The 22,533-nt window shown below is 42.0% G+C and overlaps 1 long non-coding RNA gene across 1 annotated transcript in view; it reads right to left on the bottom strand.

The window, feature by feature from the left end:
* Positions 1-22,533, bottom strand: part of LOC130540757 (uncharacterized) — a 100,830-nt gene that overhangs the window by 52,827 nt on the left and 25,470 nt on the right. The window contains exon 4 of the long non-coding RNA XR_008954747.2: positions 13,783-13,849. This is a non-coding gene — a long non-coding RNA (uncharacterized LOC130540757). The remainder of the gene's footprint in view (positions 1-13,782; positions 13,850-22,533) is intronic.

A 22,533-nucleotide genomic window follows, 5' to 3' on the forward strand; every position in this document is an offset into this window, starting at 1 on the left:
TACCAGGACAGTTGGTTTGGCTTCTTTTGTACCTCTCATATCCTTCCTTCCTGTCTGATTCCATTATTACTGTTCTCATACAGCACGTTTTCCTCTATGCTGGATAGGTGAAACCACCTCCTAAAACCTTTTCACCTGAATGACCACCTCACCTTCTAGGTGGTTTTCGTGCCTCAAGTCTGTCACCCTCCCCTTCCATCCATCTTGCTCATTAACATCATTGTGGTCTTTCTAATGGGAAAGTCTAGATATGCATATTAATCTCCTATGGAAAACCTATTCCATTTCCCTACACTTGTGGAATTAAGTCTAAACTTCTTAACATGGTGTTATGGTTTAAATTTTGTCCCCAAAAAGATAAGCTCAAGACCTAATGCCCAATATCTGCAAATGAGACCTTATTTAGAAATAGAGTCTTTGCAGATATAATCAAATGAAAACGAGGTCATAGGGGATTAGGGTGGGCTTTAGTCCAACAATTGTTGTCCTGATAAGAAAAGGGAGGCTGGACATGGTGGTTCATACCTGTAATACCAGCACTTTGAGAGGCTGAGGTGAGAGGATCACTTGAGCTCAGGAGTTTGGGACCAGTCGGGCAATGTAGTGAGACCCAGTCTCTAAGAAAAATAAATCAGATGCATACACCTGTAGTTCCAGCTCTGTGGCAGGCTGAGGTGGGAGGATCATTTAAGCTCAGGAGTTTGAGGCTGCAGTGAGCTATGATTGCACCACTGCACTCCAGTCTGGGCAACAGAGCAAGCCACTGTCTCAGAGAAAACAAACAATAACAAAAAAGAGAAATTTGGACAGAGACAGGCACACAGGAAAGAAGGCAATGTGGAGACAAAGTGGGAGATTGGAGTGGTGTGTCTACCAGCCAAGGAAGGCCAAGAATTGCTGACAACCATCAGAAACTAAGAAGAGGCAAGGAAGGAATCACTCCTGCAGCCTTCCGATAAATCATGATCCTGCCAACACTTTGATCTTGAATTTCTAGCTCCCAGACTGTGAGACAACACATTTCTGTTATTTACGCCACTCTGTTTATGGTACTTCATCACAGCAACCCTAGAAGATCAATACACATGACTTCATTGTCTTCATCTACCTGCTTATCTCATCTCTTGCCTTTCTCTCAAGTAAATCAGTCAAAGGAAAGCTTCTCCCTGCTTCCAGCCTCTGGATCCTCTCCTTTGCCTCTGGGCTTTTGCTCTGGAAAGGGTCCCTACCTTGCATGCAGACTCCTGCTCTCACCTTTTGAGATGACGTCAATCCCATCCTCCGCAGGCTTCTGTCATTCACACAGATTAACCATTCTCTCCTTGTGAGCTCTTGGCAAGCACTGGCAGCATAATATGGATAATACTGGGTGATAATTATGTTTGTAGATTTGTTTCCCGCACTAGGCCAGGAGCTCTTTGAGGGCAGCAATAAGCAGATCTTTCCGTCTTTCATATTCGGGGTAGAACCCAGAAGTTAGTTGCTGACCATTTGCTGAGTGATGGTCCTTTGATCCCAGGTCACTGGATCATATTTCTGAGAGGGTGCCTTCTAGAATTGGTGAAATGTGATACTAAGTGTAGAGGAAGGTGCTGCCAAAATGTGAAGTGGAGCAGTTAGCAATCCTTGTTCTTGAAGGGGACTGGTGGGTCCCTGAGCAAGTGCTTGCTGCTCTTCTGGCACTCCTGCATTCCAGAGCGTGCTGTGTCAGAGGCTCAGGACTGACCATGCGGGGCATTATTCAGAGTGTGGATATAGGATTTATATTTTATGGACTGTCATTGAGAAAGTGGATTTTCCACTCAGACTGCAATCTGGTATTTCTGGGCTGTAGGAGAGGAGAGTGAATGTCAGGTTGCTGGATGGTTCCTTTTAGTCTGCACAAGCACCACTGTGTCACGTTCAAGTTCATGTGCAGATCACTTGAGCTCCACTGGAAATTGGGTGTAAGTGAAGGGGTGAGTCTTGACATCTTGCCTTGCCTAAACAGATTTCTATCAGAATAATTGGTAATGCCTTCCTGAGAATTCATTTTTCTCTTCTGTCTCCTCTCTGGTCAATTCTGCCTGCTGCTGTTATATTTCAATCATGTCACCCTCTGCCCCCAAATTGTGGAAAACTCCACATGTCACACAGGATAAAGTTCAAGCTTCCACATACTCTTCACGTCTCTCTTCTCTCTGGCCTCAGTCTGTTATTGGGCTTGCTGCTGGCTCCCCTCCCTTCTCTCCTATTCTTTGTTGAAGGCCTTCCACTTAAATGCAGCTGTTGAATTGCTGTTCATTCTTCAAGGTTGAATGAGATGGCACCTCTTCCCTGAAGCCTTTTTCATTTCCCGATGGAAGCCATTGCTTCCACTTTAGGACTCAGAGAGTTTTGTTGATATAGTCCATCCTGCTCTACACTGGTTTCTTTTATGTGAATTTCTTCAAGTGTTACTGGAAATAGGAAGTAATTTCAGTACAACTGAGGAATTGTGATAGTTCCCTGTGACTTTTTTCAGTATGCTAATGTTTTCCAGAAATCAAGAGCATGCCTTCTCATAATTAGAGAGCAATATATGAAGACATTAAAGAAACAGCCAAAGATCTATAGAAGTGCCTTCCTTTAGTGCAAGTAGTGGCTAGTTTGGTATATTAGTCTGTTCTAATGCTGCCAATAAAGACATACCCAATGCTGGGTAATTTATAAAGGAAAGAGGTTTAATTGACTCACAGTTCAGCATGGCTGAGGAGGCCTCAGGAAACTTACAATCATGGTGGAAGGGGAAGCAAACACGTCTTTCTTCACATGGTGGCAGGAGAGAGAAAATCAGTGAAGGGGAAAGTCCCTTATAAAACCATTAAATCTTGTGAGGACTAACTCACTATCATGAGAACAGAATGGGGGAACTGCCCCCATGATTCAGTTATCTCCATCTAGTCACTCCCAGGATGTATGGGGATTATGGGAACTACAACTCAGGATGAGATTTGGGTGGAGACACAGCCAAACCTTATCATTTGGTGACCTCAGGCACCACTATTCTTTGTACATTTAGGTGTTTAGTGAAGCTGTGTTGATGAAGAAGCTGCAAAGACATTTACCCATGTGTTAAGACAATGGGTTGTTAAAGAAAGCCACATTCCAGATCTGATGTTTAATTATAAGAAACAGATTTCTGTAAGAAACAAATGGCATCCAGAATCTACATCTTGAAGGAGATCATGGTATCCCTGGGTTGAACACTGCACAGGATTAATTGGCTAATTCTGGGTGCAAATGCTGGGAGGGTCTTAACTATGCTCCTAATTTTGTTAGAATTTTTACTTTTTGTAAGTGGTTTAGATGCAAAGTTATATACTTCTTGAATGGTTTTCACCTAACCCTTTTCCCCCAAGGTCTGTTATTTCTAGTGTGTACTTGTGCAGAACCCCAGGTTTTTCAGAAGCACACATATGGTGTAATAGAGGAGACTGCTGTAATGTACATCTGGCACATACATCTTTTTGTGGCTTGTCTACTGATGTCTCACTTTTTCAATCGTAAAGGCAGAAACCAGGCCTTATTTTTTAAAATATATTTTCCACATTGGTGAAGGGGATATTTTCATAGCTTTTGACAGTTGTAATGGTTAATACTGAGTGTCAACTTGATTGAATTGAAGGATACAAAGTATTGATCCTGGGTGTGTCTGGGTGGGTGTTGCCAAAAGAGATTAACATTTGAGTCAGTGTACTGGGAAGGCAGATACACCCTTATTCTGGTGGGCATAATCTAATCAGCCACCAGCGAATAGAAAGCATGAAGAAAAATGTGAAAAGGTGAGACTGGCCTACCCTGCCAGCCTACATCTTTCTCCCATGCTGGATGCTTCCTGCCCTCGAACATCAGACTCCAGGTTCTTCAGTTTTGATACTTGGACTGGCTCTCCTTCTCCTCAGCTTGCAGACAGCCTACTGTGGGACCTTGTGATCATGTAAGTTAATAATAAACTCCCCTATATATATATATATATCTTATTAGTTCTGTCCCTGTAGAGAACCCTAATACAACAGGTGTCTAGGTGAAGACACATCGTGTTCTATTTGAAATTGATTGAGCTGATTCCTTGTCCAACTTGGTGTCCTCAACACAGCAGCCATATTTTCAATGTAAGAATAAATGTTCAGGCAAGGGGGTTCTTCCTGATTATTTTGCATGGGGGTTGTCTCAACCTTGAAGATGTATTAGGATCTCCTAGAGGGCTTTTAAAATGTTATTAGTATCGGGGCCACACCCCTAGATATTCTGATTTAATTTGTCTGGAGTAAGACCCATGATTGAGGGCTTTTAGAAAACTCCTTATATTAGTCTAACATGCAGTAGGATTGAAAACCACTGGTGTAGACCATATGTGCTATAGAAAGAACAATAGGCCAGGCATGGTTGCTCATGTCTGCAATCCCAACACTTTGGGAGGCAGAGGTAGACGGAGCGCTTGAGGCCAGAAGATGGAGACAAGCCTGTGCAACATAGAGAGACCACCATCTCTAAAAAAAAACACACACACAAAAAAAACAAACACTCCAGCATGGTGGTTAATGCCTCTACTCCCAGCTACTCGGGAGGCTGAGGCAGGAGAATCCCTTGAGGAGCTCAGGAGTTTGAGGTGCAGTATGCCATGATCACGCCACTGTACTCTAGGCTAGGTGACAGAGTGAGACCTTGTCTCTGGAAAAGAAAAATAGAAAGAATAATAAATTAATTCAGCTATGACCAAGATGGTTTGGCTTTGGGATGCAAGCAGGGGTCCTATCACCACAAGGGGGTGATGGTTCTTTTGCTGCAGAGATCACAATTGAAGGCCCTGGTACCCTTCTCAAAGACTTTCAGCCTCTGCCTCTGCTGGACTTATGGTTGCAGCTTCACTAAGGCTAACAATCCAGCTGCCATCACTTTATTGACTCTTCTAGAATTCTCTCTCACTTCCCTTTGTACTTTCATACTCCTCCTCTGGGATTCCAGTTTTATTTCATTCATCTTTCTCCGTGTACTTTTAGGGTTCCCATCTGAATTCGCTTCCTGCTCATCATCTCTCAACTCTGGATCTTTTACATTCCAGCCATTACCCTCACTTTAACAGTTTAACTATCAGCCAAAAATGCTTTGGGAGTTCCCCATGGAAGCTCTCTGATATTTCTATTTGTCCCACAGGAAGCTGTTGCTGTTTTAAAATAACTTATTTATTTCTGACCCTTTAGAGTAAACTGTTTCTCTTTAAAAATAAATTCTAATTACATAAGGGAAAATTCATGAAGACCTGAGCATGAAGAATAAAGATAGATCTTCACATTCCTCTAAAAGGAAGTATAAATACCACTATTTCATCAGGGCCCTACCAAGAAATTTGATATAGTGGTAAATCCAAGGCTTTGGCTATCAGAAAGATCTAGAGTTAAATTATGAGTCTACCATTTATTAGTTGTGTGATCTGGGGCAAGTTATTTGTGATTTATGAGAATCAATTTTCTCATCTGTAAAGTAAGTATGATAATATCTATTTCATTGGGCTGTAAATATTTAAAAATTAAATACATGCAAAACAGGAGATTTGATTTTCTAGTCACACAGAATAATTTGTATGAGACTTATCCTTCACCATAAACAATGATAAAACTAGACAGAATATACAATGCAATTACCTCCAGTCACTGGACAAAGGTAAAGAAGGACTGTGATCCCTGAGAGTAGGGGAACACATGTGGTGAGCCCTACATTCTTCCTGGTTCCCTAACCGGGAACACTTTTCATACTACGCTTCAGGGAGGCAGAACCCAAGCATAGTAGCAGTCTTTCTGAGCAGGGATGGCAGATACTGGAATTGGTTCTTAAAGCAGCTGAAATTGGTGACTAGGGTACCTAAAAAGGGAAGTGTGTAGGATGGAAAATTTGGAATTCTGTGTGGAATTCACCGTAGGTCTGTGGCTAAGAGCTGGCATTTAACACACATAGCAAGACTCCACAAGTCAAATTGAGAGCTACTGTATGTCTGAGAGCTAGAGAGAGATACCAGATGTGCCACAGTGTTAGGAGGCATGGAAACTCTAGCTAAGCCAGAGTGGGGAGACCATACTGAGTGTCTCAGGCAATAAGCGGAGAATCAAGAGAGGCCACACATTGATTAAGAACCATGCCCTAGCATAAGATTATGTCTTAGGACTAAGGGCAAAACCAAACTAGACCTATCCTGTTATAGACTGAACGTTTGTGTCCCCTCTCCCACCCAAATTCATATGTTGAAATCCTACCCCCAGTGTGATCATATTAGGAAGTGGGGACTTTATGAGGTAATTAGCTCATAAAGATAGAGCCCACATGAATGGGAGTAGTGCCTTATAGAAAGAAACATGAGAAAGAGAATCTCTGTCTTGGCCATGTGAGCACACAACAAGGTGGCTGTCTGAAAACCAGGAAGAGTGCCCTTATCAGTCACTGGACCTGCTGGTGCCCCGGTTTTGGATATTGCATCCTCCAGAACTGTGAGAAATAAATGTTTGCTATTGAAGCCACTCAGTCTATGGTAATTTTTTATAGCAGCCTGAATTGCCTAAGGTATAACTTAAGAGAATTAAACTAAAACTATCTTGTTGAACCTAACTAGATAAAAGAAGCCAACAGTTATTTAACTTCGTACCAGAAAAAAATTCACCACCTTTTAACAGAAAATGACATAATACAGATTCCATATAACATTCCATTACAACATCTAGTTTACAATTAAAATTACTGGACATGTGAATAAACAGGAAGATGTAACCCATAGTCAAGAAATGAAAACAGTTCATTTAAACATATTGTTGAGATAACACAGATGTTGAAATGAACAGAGGAGGACTTTAAAGTAGCTATTATAGCTCTGTTCAAAGATTAAAGGAAAAGATGGTTGTAATAACTGCACAGATGGAGAATCTTTGTAGAGAAATGGAAACCAGAAGAAAGATCTGAATATAAATTATAGTGTTATAAGAAAAATATCTGAAGTAAAAATTAACTGTGTGGGATCAATAACTGACTGGAGACTGCAGAATAAAGTGTTGGTATATTTAAAGATGTATCCATAAAAATTATTTAATCTTAAGAACATAAAGAAAAGGGACTGAAAAGAAGACACAGAGTCTCAGTGAATCAGGAGATAATATTGAGTGATCTAACATGCATGTAATGGGGGCTCCAGGAGTATAAAAGAGAGAAAATAGGTAAGAAAAAATATTTGAGGAACATTTGGAGAATTAATGGCTGAAAAGTTCTAAAATTTAGTGAAAAACTCAACCTATAGATCCAAGAAGCTTAGTAGACCCCAATCAGGATTTTTTAAAAAAAGCCTACCAAATTTAAGTATGTTAAACTGAAATAAAAAAACCTGTTAGCATTGAATTTTATACCTAATGACAATATTTTAAAAATATGATGTGAAATAAAAGCAGTTCACATAAAAGCTGAGAGAATTCATCACCAGGAGACCTGCATAAGAAATGTTACAGGAAGGTTTTCAGACTGAAGTAAAGTGCAACCAGAGAGGAATTTGGATTTATGGGAAGGAATGAAGAAAATCTAAAATGGAAATTAAATATGTGAATATGAAGACTATTTGTTTCCCTTAATTTTTTAAAAAGACAACTCAGTGTTTAAAACAAAAAGGATATTGTATTGTCATTTATAAAATATGTAGAAGTAAAGAATATAACAATAATAGCACAAAGAATGGGAGTATATGGGGACCGTCTTCCTAGTTGTAAGTTGTAAATTTTTACATTTCCATGTAAAGTGGTAAAATTTTAACTCTAAGTAAACTGAGCTAAATTAAGGATGAACATTATCATCTCTAGAGCAATCAAAAGGTATATCTAAAAAAGGAATTAAAATGAAATACTAAAAATAGGCAATTAACCTATGATAAAGTAGGAAAGAAAGATCAGAGCAACAAAAACCACACAGCAAAAGAGGAAACAAATAGCAATATGATGGACTCAAAACGAACCCTATCAGTAATTATATTAAGTGTAAATAGCTAGTCATTTCAGTTAAGGAAAGATATTGTCAGACTATATGAAAAATAAGGTTCAAATATGTGCTATTTACAAAAGATGCACTTTAAATATAAAGATACAAAGATTAAATGTAAAGGGATGGAAAAAGATATACCATACAATGGTAAGCATAAAATTAAAATTAGAGTGGATTTGAAGGTAAGAAATATCATCAGAGATGAAGAGAGACATTGCATAATGATAAATATATATTCATTCAGAAATATGAGGAATGAAAGAGGCAATATTATCTCAGATCCTATAGACATTAAAGAATATTAAGGGAAATGTTATGAAACTCTTTATGCAAAAAACATAATAACTTAAAAAGGACAAATTCCATGAGAAACACAATTTATCAGAAATGTAGAGGCTGGGCATGGTGGCTCATGCCTGTAATCCCAGCATTTTGGGAGACCGAGGCAGGTGGATCACGAGGTCAGGAGTTCGAGACCAGCCTGGCCAACCTGGTGAAACCCCATCTCTACTAAAATACAAAAATTAGCTGGGTGTGACGGTGGGTGCCTGTAATCTCAGCTACTCAGGAGGCTTAGGCAGGAGTATCACTTGAACCTGGGAGGCGGAGTTTGCAATGAGCCGATCGAGCCATTGCACTCTGGCCTGGGTGACAGATCGAGACTCTCTCTTGAAAAAAAAAAGAAAAAAAAAAAAGAAATTCTAAAGACATGCATGTTTCCTGTGAGAATAGTGAATTCCCACATCTCCCTGAACCTTCTGGGCCTGCAGAAGTAGCCCACTCAAGCCTGATAAAGGCTAGCACCTTCCTTGCTTAAACATAATGAAGAGACCTCTGCCTTGCAATACAATGTATACTTCTCTCAGGATCTATTTCCACCTCCTCTCCAGGTGTCAGATGAATAATGGGTTCAAGTGTCAAGCCAATCTGGCTGCATAAGGATTGGTTCTGTTTAGGGAGGAAAGGCACTCACTGAAAGAGCCACAGGTCCTCCACATTTACTGGCAGGAGCTGAGAAAGTCTATGTGGCACTAGATTCTGAGGAATGGTTCAAGGGTGGCAGAACACACACTCGGGAAGGGAAAGTTTATTGATATGTTAGCATTCTCTAGGGATAAGGACTTAACACCCTGACATGGTGCTAGTATGGCTTGTGATGGAAGCTTGGAAAAAGTGATGGTCCAAACAAAATGAAGTAGAAATGTCAGAATTGCTGTGGCAGACAGTGAAGTTCTTCCACTGTCTAAGACCAAAAGGTGTAGAGAAGTGGGCAGGATAGAGTTAACATGCTACACAAAGGTGAAAAACCCACCAGCCAATCCCAGGGGACACCATGTTTACCAAAGAGACAGGTAATGCAAGGGTGAGGGCCACCACCCAGGCTGCTGGTAGGCAATTCTGTTAAATAACTGGGCTCCTTGATAGTAATGCGGATAAGACCCTGAATAACAGAGGCCAGATGGCACAACGTTCTTAATGAGCATCAAAGTTGAAAGCCGCCTCATGGGCATGTGATGCTGAGCTATAGAGATGAGTAATGGGACATGGTGTCCTATGGGCAAGAGAGATGGGCTGCCAACAAGGGTATTGTTCAACTGAAGCAAGTAAAAGAAATCAAGGATAGATTACCATGAGGCTGAAGGCAGCTGCCCCAATAAAATAGCGTAATCCCTTGCCCTATTTCCTCATTTGAACCAGTTTTCAGGCCTAGAGCCCATTGACTGAAGGAGAGGCTGGGTCCCCAGGAGGAACAACCCTGCCACACCACAGCAAGTATATATGATAAGTCTCCCACTCCTTCCTCCAGGGACCTATGGCCATTTACTTGGGTAATTGTACAGCATGGAAAGGGATAACCAGCTGTTTCAAGGACTGTTGGACACAGGTTTTGAGTCATTGGTACCTGCAACTGAAGCATCATCGTGGCCACCCTATGAGAGTGGGGACCTATGGAGGCTGGCTAGTGAATGGAGACCTGGCTCAGATTTGTTTCATGGCTCTCTTATCGAACCCAAGCTCCCTCCTGGTGGTCACTTCTCTGGTTCCTGGACACATATTTGAATGTGTGTCCACATTCAAACATGGTAGTATGGTAGTATGTAAACTACCACATACTTGGTAGTTTAAATAATTCCCACATTTGAGCCCAAAACTATGCTATAAAAGCTAATATAGGCCAGGCGCGGTGGCTCACGCCTGTAATCCCAGCACTTTGGGAGGCTTAGGAGGGTGGATCACCTAAGGTCAGGGGTTTGAGACCAGCCTGGGCAACATGATAAAACCCGTCTCTATTAAAAATACAAAAATTAGCCAGGCGTGGTGGTGGGTGCCTGTAGTGCCAGCTACTCGGGAGGTTGAGGCAGGAGAATTGCTTGAACCCGGGAGGCAGAGGTTGCAGGGAGCCGAGATTGCGCCATTGCACTCCAGACGGGGTGACAAGAGTGAAACTCCGTCTCAAAGAAAAAGCTAATATAGTGGGGAAGACCCAGTGGAAACCGCTGAATCTTCACTCTGTCCCCAAAGATAGTAAAACAAAAATCATATTGTATCTGGGGTTGAATGGTAGAGATAGTGCCACTCTTAAAGATCTAAGGTCAGGGCATCGTGGCTCACACCTGTAATCCCAGCACATTGGGAGACCGAGATGAGAGGATCACTTGAGGCCAGGAGTTTGAATCCAGCCTAGGCAACATAGTGAACTACAAAAAAAGTTAAAAAATTAGCTGGGCATGGTGGCAGGTTACCTGTAGTACCAGCTACTCAGGAGACTAAGGCAAGAGGATCACTTGAGCCCAGGAGTTCAAGGCTGCAGCAAGCTATGATCACATCACTGTACTCCAGCCTGGGCAGCAGAGTGAGACCCTGTCTCTAAAACAAATACATAAAGAAATTAGTTAAAAAAATGTAAAGGATGCGCAAGTGATTACCCCCTCACGTGTACATGTTGCTCACTTGACTGTCTCCTACACTGGATCCCAGGAGTGGGCTCCCACCAATTCAACTAGGTTAAAGCCCTAATTACAACTACTGGGCTAGATGTAGTATCATTACTATGGTATATGAACATGGCCTCTGGCTCATGGAATATGGCCATTCATCTAGCAAATGTGTTGTCTTCTCTCCATTTCAGGAAAGAATACCAGAAGCAGTTTGCATTAATGTGTGACAAACAACAGTATGGATTTATAGTCTTTCTCTAGGTTTTATGCTAACTCATGCCCTCTGTCATAATATAGTCCCATGGGACCCAGACTATCTGGACATTCTAGAAAACATTATATTGGTCTAGTATGCTGAGGAATTACGTTAATTGAACTGATGAGCAAGAAGTGGCAAGTATGTAGGAGGCCTTGATAAGACACATGCACTCCAGAGGGTAAAAGATAAACCCAATAAGGTTTCAGAGGCCACCTGGGCAATGAAATGTTAGAGGTCCAGTGGTCTGAGGCATGCTGGGATATTCCTCCAAAATAAAGAATGGATTATTTCTTCTTGTACCTTCCACTAGTAGAAAGGAAGCACAATGCCTGATTGGCCTTTTGGGTGTGTGGAGAAAGCATAGTCCACACTTGGGCATAATGCTCAGACCCATTGATTGGAGGATGTGGAAAGCTTCCAGCTTTGAGTGGGGTCCAGAGGAGAAAGGGCTCTGGGGCCTGGACTTGGCAGACTTTGCCCAATTTTGATAGTAAATGGATAAGGACAGTGGTAAGAGGCCAAGGCCTGAGAAGCCATGGTGACTAGAACTCAGACCCCTTAGGAAGGAAGTTCTGGTTCACTCCACCAGGCAAGTCACTAGAACAGCAGACACACTAGTCTAGGGTGAGGGAAATGTAGAATGGGTGGTAGAGGAAGGAAATCATGAATATCACTTGGGGTCTGTGACAACCTGCAGCAGCTGGGACTGTAGTTTGTCCTGTTAACATTCAGAATCCTAAAGGAGCTATTCCCAGAGGGGGTAAACTTACTATACAAGTCAAGTGAATACAAGCAGTACAAGGGCTGCACTATAGTGGAGTCTGTGCTGGTCACCCAGATGCCCCCTCTGGGACGGAAGAGCTTATTTTCCTAGCTGCTAGGGTTGCTGGCTGCTGCTGGCTGCTGGCTGACGCCTACCCTGGGTGAAGCCCACAGTTAATGACGGGTCAAGGTGATGTTTTGAAGGCCAGACAATGTGGCCTCAATTGGTGACATCTATGAAAGGCCCTCCCCGTTTCAGAGCTCCCTGTGGTGTCTGCTGGGGCCTCTCTTGCAATTGTTTTATGGTTCAACTTCTTTCCCTGCCCAGGTCTGCTATCTAATTCCCTGATAGGTGTTGTTTCCCAGATCATGCCCAAATATGCTTCCTATACATGAGGGTTTTTCTCAGATATTTTCCCCCCAGAGCAGACCCACAACACTAGGAAATCCAGTATGTCATAGCCCCATCCACCTCCCCCTGGCCATCAGATCTGAAGCATTTGAAAGTCTGCTGATAGACAGAGTCCAAGCCCATGTCACAACTGGTCCGGAGTGTACTGACCCACCTGTGGTCATTTCCCTGTTCCTTGGGCGTATAATGTAAATGGATATATTAGTAGACAGAAACCTCAGATTGGTTATTTTACTTGTGGTTCTCTGACTCATAGGGAAGGCCAAGTGGAGGCCTCTGAGATGACCCCCACCCATTCCCACATCTCTAGCCAAGATAATAAGTCAAAAACAAAATCTCATTTTGGTGGGATGGCAAAAATTAGTATCCGCTACTGCCCCAACCCCTGCCCCAGAGATTTGCAGGGATGGTTGTCTTGACCTTATCCCCATGCAAGTCATCTGCCTGACAATGGCTGCTGTGAATTTAATCAAGTGGTAGCTCCAGATTATAGTTGTGTATATATTGTATCTTTACTTGAACAAATTAGCCCAGCCTCTGTCAGTTAATATGTAGCTATCAATCTGGCAAATGCGTGCTTTTCAATTTCTATCAAGAGGAAGGATCTGAAGCAGTTTAAATTTACTTGTAATGGACAGCAGGATACATTCCTTGCCATGTCTCAGACCTATGCTTTTGCTATTGTCTGAATATTTGTATCCAATATTTCAAGACTATGCTTTTCTATTGTCTGAATATTTGTATCCAATACAAATCCATATATTGAAATCCTAACCCCCAAGGTGATGATATAAGGAGGTGGGGCCTTTGGGAGGTGATTATGTCATGAGGGCAGAGTCCTCATGATTGAAATGAGTACCCTTATGAAGGAGGCCACAAAGAGCTAGCTAGCCCCTTCCACCAGGTGAGGATGCAATGAGAATGTGCTGTCTATGAGGAATGAACCCTAACCAGACACCAAATCTGCTGGTGTTTCGATCTTGGACATGTTAATTTAGATCTGGAGGAGGAGGCGGCAAATACTTTGGATGCCCTGTTAGGACACCCATACATCAGAAAATAGGAAATAAATCTAAAAAATCCAGGGGCCTCTCAGATTAGTGAAATTTTAGCAATCCAGTTGCCTGGGGCAAACTGATGCTCTATGATGTAGCTATGGTGTACCAGAATGTTTTATGGTGTCTTTGACAAACATCACTGGGAGGGTTGCAGGGCAGAATCCTAGAGTTCTAGAGCAAGACCTTGCCATCTGTACCACAGAACTATTCAGCACTTGAGAAGCAGTTCTTGGCTTGCTACTGGGCCTTGGTATAGACTGAACAACTGACCTTGTGACAGCAAGTGGCTGGAGTCTTCCATCATATCTTGGGTATTTTCAGACTTACCAAATCAGACAGGTGCAGCAGCAACCCATCATACCATGGAATTATTACATTTGGGACCTGGGCATCTCTGAAAAACACAAGTTATAAGAATAAATCATCCATATCTATGTACACCTATCTCTTTTGCACCAGTGTCTGCACTATGGTCTTATTGGTGCTTCCCTAGGACCAGCTGATGAAGGAGGAAAAGTCTTGGACCTTGTTCATGGGTGGGTCAGCTCAATGAGTTGGTACAATTGGTATGTTGCTACATTACAGCTCTGCTCAGTGATCGCTCTGAAAGACAGTGGTAGGGGAAATTCTCCCAGTGGGCAGAGCTTAGAATAACATGCCTGGCAATCAATTTTATGTGGAGGGAGAAGTCTGAGGTAAGGAAACACTCAGATTAATAAGCAGCATTGAATGGCTTAGCTGTTCAGCCAGAGGCTTAGGATAGGCAAGATTGGAAGCTCAGAAACAAGATGTCTAAATAAGAGGTGTGTGATACATCTAGGGGAGTGTGAGGACCTTTGTGTTCTCATCAATGCCAATGAGAAGCATCGTCTGCACAGGAGGCACAGAACAACCAAGGGAGTAGGACGATGCATTCAGCGGAAATCAGTGTGGACCCTTTCCTTGGTCACCCTAGTTATTGCATAATGAGGCTGTGGGCATGTTAGTAATGGAGGTGGAGACAGAGGCTATGCATGGGCCCAATAACATGGGATTAATTGCAAGGCTGATCTAGCTTCTATCATTGCTGACCGTCCGAACTGTCAGCAGCCAAGACTGGCTGCTGACAGTTCTGACACTCAACAATGATAGTAGCTAGATTCCTTGATATGGAATCACCTGCTAGGAGACCAACCAGCTATCTGGTTGCAGGTTGATTACATTAGGACTCTTCCATCCTGGAAGGCATGCTGAGTCTTCCTACTGGGATGATTTCAAACTCCAGGTTTGGGTTTCCTTTCCTGCCTTTAGTGTTTCAGCTAGCATGAGTCTACAACGGTTCTCAGTCTTTTTGATTTGTCATCATGGGATCCCACACCATACCACCTCAGACTAAATGACCCACTTTACAGTGAAGGAATGTGACAATGGACACATGACCTTGCCCTCCACTGGTGCTACTGTATTCCACATCATTCAGAAGTGGCTGGCCTGATAGAATGTTGGGATGGCTTCTTAAAGGTGCAGATTACTTGTCAACTTAGAGATGATACCCAGAAAGGATGGGACACCATTCTTCAAGATGGAGTAAATACTTTAAACCAATGACTAGTATACATTTTTCTCATAGGTAGAATACATAGGTCTGGGAACCCGGTGGTTGAAGGAGGACCCTGTGACCTTGCCTTAAAAAAAAGCAGCACAAGTGGATCTGAGTGGTACAAGGGCTGGACTGTGACAGCCTCTCTTAGTGCCCTGCTCACCTATCTGGGATCCTAGCATTTCATTGCATTCTGGATGACTTTCAACTCCCAGTATCTACTTCTCTGCACTAGAGAACTTTTCCTACAAGTGCAGAAAGCTGCTCTGCCTGCTTGCCCAGCAAGCTGGAAATACTGGGGAATTAACAGCTCTCTGGGATCAGCCCTCAGCCCAAAGGCAGACAGAAGTGAATGTATAAATACCCCAGGTCCTTCATCAGTCAAGTAGGATAGCTTTGAGGCATGTAATTTGCAGTTTCTTAGAGTTTTCCTGTGGGATTACTCAGTAGCTGCCCATTGTTTCAGCTGGTTTAATATGCACACTTTATTCGCCGCTTTTTCCTGTCTGTATCACTTTTCTACTTCTCTGCAATTTTTGCTTGTGACTTCCAAATAAACTACTTGTGCTCAAATCCTTGTCTCAGAGTCTGTGTCTGGGAGAATCCAGATGAGATAGTTTCCTACAATGTTTCTACCTTTATTCTCCATTTGCATGGGTTTCTTACTCATATGTCCCATTCTGTTTTATCATACGTCATCTTTTGAATTATGTTTCCCGGCAATAGACCCCTACAGTTCCTTTTCCTTCACTGAAGGCAATCTAGTCCCTGTTACCTTCAGGCTCCAGACCAAGTGGAAAAATATCACCTGGGGCTAACTGAAAAACAGAACTCAAATATCTAAGGCAGTTTAACAAAAGCCATATGCAATTAGTAGTAGAACTGGGAATAGATATGCCTTTTCAAAGACAACAGAGCTGGCATAAGTTTCACCAGGTTGGGAATACAAATGATAACCTTAGGCCATCATCTTGCCCACAAGTTCTTAACATCCCTCAAAGATGATACCAATTATTTCTGAGTGATTGATTCCAAGTTGGCATTCCAGAATTTGGGTTCTTTCTCTCCCTTTCTGGCTCCCGTTCTAGTCAACATCCACAGCGCTGGAACTGGCCAATATGTTCTTGGTGATAATGCCAATGACTTTGCCAAGGGGATTGTCTCTCAAGGCTCTGGCTCCTTTGGTTCATGACACAGTCCAGGAAGCTGTCGAGTGTCCCTGTCAGCCATCGTGATGATGTCCCTGGTGAGAATACCCATGTCCTCACCAGAAGCCTGTCTCTGAAGCTCTCAGAGCTGCCATTCCTGGGGTGCAGGAATAGTCCAACCAAAACCGCAGAGCGTGGCCCCTTCCAGACTTCTGAAGCTGTTGGTGCTTGAGTTTTCATTTCATTTCTCAAGAGCATCTCCTTTAGCTTCTGAACCTCATCCCCAATTCTCTGACAGCCACCGATTAAACAAAAGCATGCATATCAACCCAAGAACAAACAGCAATTTTCCTGCATAAAAATGACTCAAACCATTCTTAAAATATCAAATGAAGTAAAATTTCCCCAAAGGCAACTCAATGTATAGAGTAGAAAGTGTACTTTACATGCAGATAATATTTTTTTGTGAGCACAAAGAGCATTTCAGTCTCAAGAACCACAGCTGTGTCTCAAAAGCCTCTTCTCCAATTATGGTCCTGGCTTGATATTTACATACCCAAATGGCCCATTTGAGTGGTTTTCCAGAAACAGTGTCCTCCAATGTCTTCCTCTCTTTCCAACCCAAATTACTTAGAAATGGCAGTGCTTCGCTTCCAGCTTCCCCTCCACTCCACACAGATTTCCTTCATTTCTATAATTTTTTTCAGTGATTTTCGGGCCAAGTTTTAAGAGACCAGCAGTATGTTCAAGGGATCATCTCAAGTAAATGTCTTAGAAATGGACCATTTCCCCTGCAGTGAGGGAGGGAGGTGGAAAGTCCTGTAGCTTTCCTGGACAGACTAGACCATGGATGCTGACCAACCCAGAGCCATAGGCCTGGGCCTTTCTCCAGCATATTCAGGCAACTAAGAGTCAGCTTTTAAGCATAGCCTCATGTCAGAGACCCTGGGTCCAGGCTGATGACCAATGGTCTTTCTGACTCTAAGTGCAAGACTGTTTTCTGATGCCTCTTAGAAAAGACGCTGGGATTTTGAGGATGGCAGGGCCACCTCCATGAGTGTCCCCATGGGGACCAGCTCTGGGCAGCTCTTGCCAACCACCCCAGTAGGAAAGTGACCATTGCAAACTTTCTGCAGGTGAGACAGACCTGCTAATCATTACAAAATGGCTGAACCATGCGCGGACAGCCTGGAAAAAGCTGTCATTTTCAATATGAGTTTTAAAGCCTTCACCAAGTCCCTTGCCAACCCAGCTAATAGAAGGGAGGCTTGGGAAAGCTTACTCATCCTGCTTAGCCCAACTTTGTTCTGCCTCCTACTCAGTCATAAATTGCTGCACAGGCTGTGCTGGCTAAATTGACATTAAGAGTTATTAAAGGAATGAGTCTACAGTTTAGGAAATGTGCATTCATGATAGGCTTCTGCAGTCTTAGGAAGATCCAGGGCAGGGAAGGGGAAGCTGACAGTTGCAGAGGTGGGGCCTCACAGCTTGGAAAGTTGGAAGAAATCCTGATGCTCTTGGAGGCCCAGTGCCCCCCGTTAAGGAGACACAGCCATAAAGGAACCCTATGGTGACTCATGCAGCCTTGTCTGTGATACTGACTGATGGTCTGTGGGTTTATGTCTGGTTTCCACACACAGGTTTGTGTATGCATGTCTTCCTCCAAAAAGCATCATTTTAATTTTTTGGCAGCCTAGTGGTATTCATCTTGGAGTGTGAGTGGAGGTTCCTCCTGTCTGTATATTGGCAGCTCTAGCTTCCTGTCTACCATGGCCCATGGGCCTCCCTACACCCAGAAGCAACACTTGTTCCTCTGTGTTGCTTGGTTAACATGGAACACACCCAATCTGCTCTTGCACTTGCTTCTTTAACTCTTGTGGTGTCACCTACGCATTTGTGTATAACTTGTTTTCTCTACCAGATTGTGACCTCCTGGAGTACGGAAAATATCTGGTCTTCTCACTGTGCTATGGAGACAGTAGGTGTTCCACAAAAATAGTTTGCATGAGTAATTATGGAGCTGCTTCTGGGGCTGGCATCTGGAGGAAGACAATTACCTGTTACTTTAATTTTCTATACAGGGAGAGCAGATATACTTGTTAGAATTTATTGTAAAACAAGATGAAGCTTGTCTATGACTTAAGCAGCCAAGACGTGGTGCCCAGGTTTTGTTGAAAGGTTTACTTTGGCACTTTTCCAGATAACTGTGTTTGCCAGAAGAGTGACCACTGGATAGTAGTAGCGAAGGTTTAATGACATCTTTGCTGTATGCCAGAGAACTTTCTGTGGGCTGTATGTGCATTAACACATTTAATCTTCAAAACAGTTTGAGTTAACTTCCCCATCACACCTATTTTACAGATGAAGAAACTGAGATAGGCTGGGCACGGTGGCTCACGCCTGTAATCCCAGCACTTTGGGAGGCTAAGGCGGGCAGATCATGAGGTCAGGAGTTCAAGACCATCCTGGCCAACATGGTGAAACCCTGTCTCTGCTAAAAATACAAAAATTAGCTGAGTGTGGTGGTGTGTGCCTGTAATTCCAGCTACTTGGGAGGCTGAGGCATGAGGATCGCTTGAACCCAGGAGGCAGAGGTTGCAGTGAGCTGAGATTGCGCCACTGAACTCCAGCCTGGTGACAGAGCGAGACTCCGTCTCAAAAAAAAAAAAAAAAAAAAAAAAAGAAACTGAGATATGTAGAGATTAAGTACCCCACCCAAAATCACATAACCAAAAAATTATGGAGCTGGGATTTCAGATCAGGCATTCTGACTTGAGAAACTGTACTCTTAACCGGGATGCTATAGGACCTCTCAAAAAACTTGAAACACACTGACCCACCCACCCATCCATCCACCTATCCATCAAATGTTTAAGCCCCTTTGAAATAAATAGCTTATATATAATGACTATATCTTTAAATCTTCTGCTCCACACCTCTTCTCAATGCCCTTCTTAGCTCTCAGACTTGGTAGAGGGCATCCACAGTGAATAAAACCTCTGGCTAGGGTTTTGGAAGCAATAAAGAACACTGGAAATGATGACAGTAAGTTGGAGTCCACTAAGTTTATCCTGGAGAAATGAAGAGAAGGACTTGCTGGAAATTATATGATTTGGGATACATATGAAAATTCTAGGAATGATTTTCTCTGGCAGCATTCATACTGGGTAATGTTTGGGAGGAGTCTTTCCATGTTTTCTTTATTATGTTCCATATGTTGGTTTATATTTTTCTATTTCATTCTTCCAAAAGTTATAAAGGATATTTTTGTCCATTAGGTCTTTAATAGAGTATCTGCCTCTTCTACTATGATTTGAATAGTGTACCTTTGGTCTAACTGAAACATCAGGGGTTGCTTAAAATGGGAAAAGGGGAGATCTGGGTTTGGTACAGTACTAATCTCACTGGGACCGTTTCCTCACCCGTAAAGTAATGGAAATAAATGAGATGACCTCTAAGTCCTGTCTCAGTTCTGAGTCTGGTCCTGAGTATTTTTAGCCACATTTCTGGAAGGCTCACCTTCCTACACATTTTTCTTAATGTGCATATCAAAACTTTTCATCCTTGGCACTGGGTTTTTGGCATAACAACATCTTCAGCCCATCCTTCCTATCTTGGAGAATAACATTCAGGGAAAGGGTTGATTTAATTTTTCATTTTAGACAAGTTAAAGGTGCTTTCTTCTGGTCTTATAGGCCTTCTCTTTATTCCTTCCCCTAACTATTGAGTGGGCAGGATGTCCCAGTCAGCAAATAACCTTTAAATTCAGAGGACTAACCCACAGCTGCTTCCAGAGGCTGCTTGCAGGCATCACTTTGTAGATGAACAAGTCTTTTAATAGGGATAAAATGCTGGTGCTGCCTGCTGGTCTGTTGGCACATGTCCCGGAATTCTGCTAATGTTGCTTTCATATTCAGGATTTGGACTTTCTGTCCTCATTACCTTAACACCTCTTCGCTATTAAAAAAAAATTCAATGTCAGTCAAAGATGAAAACAACCAGCGTCAAGGCAGTAACAGCTTAGTGATTCCAGTAATAATAATATGTGCTAACATCTGCTGGATACTTACTATTTGTCAGGCACTGTTTTAAGTGCTTTGTATTCATCAGCTTGTTTGATTTTCTATGAGGTAGACATGATTATTCTTTTACAGTTCCTCAACAAAGGCACAGAGAAGTTAAGTAACTTGATTACAGTCACAGCTAGTGGTAGTTTTCTGAACTTTGGCTCTTAATACTGGAGATGAGGTGGGGGTAGGCAAGAAACTGCTGAAGAATAAAATGCATCTCAATAGACCTGAAAGACTGTATTTGGTGGGAGATTTGCCCAGCTGGATTCTAATAGCTTTAAATAAGCACTTACTGGGGAGAAATAGAAAATATTTCTAATCCTGGATGCTGCAGAATGGTGGGCATATATAATATTTTCGCTGCAAAAATATTTATGCAGTATCTGCTATGTATCAGGAAGGCTGCTAGGTGATTTAGAAGACTAAAAAGAGAGGTGTTACATGTGCTTCCAGAAAAAAAAAAAAAAAAGAAAAAAAAAGCCAAATGATTGGAAACAATATTTCTGGCCTCTGATGATTTCATACAAATGCACAGAGTATGGAAAATAATAAAACCTTGCAGATTTAGAAACATCTAGACAATGGCCCAGCACAGTGGCTCACGCCTGTAATCCCAGCACTTTGGGAAACCAAGGAGGCGGATCACTTGTGGTCACGAGTTAAAGACCAGCCTGGCCAACATGGCAAAACCCCGTCTCTATTAAAAATACAAAAATTGCGAGGCATGGTGGCGGGCACCTGTAATTCCAGCTGCTCAGGAGGCTGAGACATGAAAATTCCTTGAATCCGGGAGGTGGAGGTTGCAGTCGAGATTGCACTCCAGCCTGGGTGACAAAGTGAGACTCTGTCTCAAAAAAATTCCAAACCAACCAACAAACAAAAAAACACCCAGACAAATATCATCTTTCCTATATGACCAAGATGGAATGGGCTAGGACTGACAAGTAGAATGGGTGGGCTCCAAAGAAACAGATCTGGTAGGAGGCAAGTGACATTTGTCAGACCAAGAGACATGACACATGGCAGAGAGAAGAAAGCTGGACATGTTGGTCAAGGACATTAGCTGTCAGGAAACCATCTTTCACAGAATACAGAATGGGAGCCCATGGCCAGAGACGTCAGAGGGAAGAGCTGTCGATGGAAGGAAGCCTTTAATAAATTAAATAAAGGCAATCAGACCCTAAGAACCCACAACAAAGAGATTGGTGGGGCAGGTAAAACATTGTGGGATGGCCCAGGAAGTTCAGTTCATTTCCAACATCTTGGCTGGGTTTTATAAGGCCAAGTTGGGTGATAGAAGCTAATATGAATGCCCACCAGCTAAAACCCAGAATGACCTGAATGAAAATGGACAGCAAACAGCACATTCTAACTGTAATTGTAACAAGAAGAAAATGGAGGAAAAGTGGTTTCCATTGCTTTCAGCAGGTGATAAAATAGAAACATTACAGTCTAACTAATTGGTAAAATCCTTGCTATTATTGAAAAAAATTAATTTAAAAAAATTTATAATTGACTCAATAATAACATATTTATGGGGTACAGTGTGATGTTTCAATGCATGTGTAGTTGTATACATCAAATCAGGGTAATTACCATATGCATACTTTAAACATTATCATTTCTTTGTAGTGGTAGCATTCAAAATCTCTTCTAGCTGTCTTGAAAGAATCCTGGCTCTTTGATTAACTGAAGCAGCATTGACTAATGGATTAATTGAAAAACAGAGGGAGAGCTTAAAACATTCTTTGCCCTACCTTATTCAACATTTAAACTTTTAATTTCAAAGACAAAATATAAAATATGCATAAAAGAGGAAAGAATAGTATAATAAGGCCTAATATTACATTTTAATATTAATTATATTATATTAGTTGTTACATGAATATAATAATCATAAATGTAATCAATGATATCAATTGTTACATTATGCATAGAGTAATATTCATGCTCTATGCATATTAATAGTATAATAAGTTTCCATCTATCCAATACCCAGTTTCTAGACTTTTAGCATGATTGTGCTACACTTGCTTCATTTGTCCATCATGTGTTCTCTGCTGAGGTATTTTAGAGCAAATCTCAGAAAGCATGTTATATCATCACCGTATAATTCAGCAGAAATTCATGAAAACAGAACATTTAAAAAAATAACACAATGATTGCATCAAAAGTAACAATAATTCCTGGTACCTTCTGACATCTTGATTGCCTCAAAATGGCTTTTTAGTGTCAGTTATTTAAACTGGGATCTAAATAAGATCCTCTTATTATATTTGGT

Source organism: Pan paniscus, chromosome 14 (genome assembly GCF_029289425.2).
Source record: "Pan paniscus chromosome 14, NHGRI_mPanPan1-v2.0_pri, whole genome shotgun sequence".
NCBI lineage: Eukaryota > Metazoa > Chordata > Mammalia > Primates > Hominidae > Pan > Pan paniscus.